The sequence below is a fragment of the Crocuta crocuta genome, unplaced genomic scaffold (genome assembly GCF_008692635.1).
Source record: "Crocuta crocuta isolate KB4526 unplaced genomic scaffold, BGI_CrCroc_1.0 scaffold482, whole genome shotgun sequence".
In the NCBI taxonomy this organism is placed as follows: domain Eukaryota; kingdom Metazoa; phylum Chordata; class Mammalia; order Carnivora; family Hyaenidae; genus Crocuta; species Crocuta crocuta.
The window spans coordinates 1,135,745-1,138,388 of NW_027527459.1; positions in this window are offsets into that span (position 1 = coordinate 1,135,745).

Here is a 2,644-nt window from a genome sequence, read left to right on the forward strand (position 1 = left end):
ATCTCAGACTGTATCAAGGGAAAAAATTCCACATGACAATTCCAAATCTGTTTGGAATAATATTTAAAATAAAGTGAGAATAAATTAAGAACAAGGTGGAGGGGCACTGGGGTGGCTCAGTCAGTTGATTGTCCGCCTCTTGATTTTGGCCCAGGTCACAATCCCAGGGTTGTAGAGTCAAGTCCNAAAATATAAACCTTAATAGTTTGTGAATTCTACTTTAAGTTTTTTCTGCCTTTATGACTTGAATACTTGTATTTATTTTAAAATTTCAAGTGCCAAGACTTGAATTTTAATTTGTTGGAGATGTGAATGATATATGGGTCATTACTGTGTTGAAAGCTGGCCTGTTTTTACCATGTCGGGTGGGTGTAGAATAGGTTTAAGAAGAAGTTGTACTTCTGGGTTTGAGATTCTGGGATTATCATAGTACAAAGGAGAGAAAATTTGTGGAAGCTCAGAAGTGTTCAGTAACTTGCCCAAAGTCCAAACAGCTACTAAGGTGCAGGGGTAGGTTTTGAATCCAGATTTCTCTGAGTCTAATCGTGATGCTTTTCTTCCATTGCATGCTATATTTCAAAAGACGAAGATATCTTAGACATTTTTTTGAGAGTGAGTGGGCACACACAAGAAAGTGAAGGCGGGGAGAGGAAGTGGGAGAGAGAATCTCAAGCAGGCTCCAGGTTCAGGCCCCAGCGAGGAACCCGAAGTGGGGCTCGATCTGATGACCTGATCCAAGATCAAAAGTTGGACGCTTAACTGACTGAGCCACCCAGGTGCCCCTCATAGACACGTTTTTTGATGGTATTGCTTTGATCCAAATGGACTAACTTGGTATCTTTGAATAAATTGGAAATGTTGAGCCTGCCCTTAGGAAAATGGTTTTTAGCTTGAGATAAACCAAACAGCACACCTTGCACGCCTTCTGCTTTGAGCTGAGCTCCAACATCGGTATGTTAATGGTGGCTGGCATGTAGCAAATAAGGGCCTGGTAAAAAATTGTTGACCGAATTCCTCTGCCTTGTTATAAAGAAATGTATTAGATGAAAAAGGAGAACTAAAACTTCTAAGGCCTTCCATATAATTCGAAATGAAGGACTTTTTTGTGCTCTGAGAAATTAACCAACACAGTTGATAATTGTATTCACCATAAGAATTTGAGGCCAAACTTACGAGGTATGCTTTATGTTGCTGAGAATATACTTAATAGTAGGTTGTCTTTTGTGCGATAAAAGCATGTTTTATTTATTTATTTTTCAAAGTTTATTTATTTTGAGAGAAAGAGAGTGTGAGTGGGAGAGGGGCAGAGAGAGAGGGAGAGAGAATCCCAAGAAGGCTCTCCGCTGTCAACGTGGAGCCCGATGTTGGGTGTGAACTTAAGAACCTTGAGATCATGACCTGAGTCAAAATCAAGAGCCAGACGCTTAACCAACTAAGCCACTGATTTAACCAAATGAGTCCCTAAAAGCATATTTTAGGTAATTTTGTAGGACTTGGCATGGAATTTTCTTATTTTTTCATTATGGTTTAGTTGTAGCTTTGCTATATAATGCATTTTGGAGTTTGATATTTGTATGATTGGTACCCAGTCTTTGTTAAGGATATGTGTGATTCACTTATCATCTGCTTTTATACTGTATTTTCAAGGATATGGGTCATGGTGAAAACTGAGGTTTTACCTGCATAGACTGGGAATAGCTTTACCTCAAATGGTCAGACAGAGGTTGAACTGAATGAGTTAAGGCTGATGTTCTAAACTAGGTAAAGCTGCTACCACTCTGCTTTCCCTGGAATCTATAAATACTAACATGTAGTTTGAACTTTTATACTTATTCTTGTAATGGTTTTGTTGGCCTCAAAGCACAGGCCTCTCCTGTGTATATAATCATGTATTGCTCTGTGATTTACCTTTCAGTGGCTCCTGCTAATTTTTCAAGCCTTGAAAGGCAAGGCACTAACATTTTCTGCTACGTCACCGGACTAACCCTTCTGCCAGTAATTCTTACAGTAATTTCCTTAGACCTATAATGGTTATTATTACTGGGTTTGATTTTGACAGTCATTTATTTACTGCATGATCTTTGATGAGTAACAACCAGAAGACCACAGTTTCCCCATATTTCAGATGGTGGCTATGATATGTTATGTAGGTTAAATTAGATACCACCAATGAAAACATTCTCATTGTAAATTGCATACATATTTTAGTTACTATCAGAAGTAACATGGTGAAAAAACAGGATTGGCTGTAGAATCACACAAACTCATACTTAGTTTTTGACCTTTTGTTAAATGGAATTAGACATTTTTTAGTTTCTCTTTTTTTAAATTTTTTAAACATTTATTTATTTTTGAGACAGAGAGAGAGCACGAGCTGGGGAGGGTCAGAGAGAGAGGGAGGCACAGAATCTGAAACAGGCTCCAGGNCTACAAAGTATGAGTTAAATTTACAGTGTACTTGAGTCAGAGCTGTCCTTTTGTAAAAAAATTAGGGAAATTTTGGGGCAAAGATTACAGGAAACTCTTCACTTCTTACCAGGCCCCAAATTAATTATTTTTATGAGGAAGTGAGTGAACAGTTCAGAACTCCAGTGGTAGACCTCACTCAAACATCTTCAACAAAGTCCTGTTATTTTTAACTCAA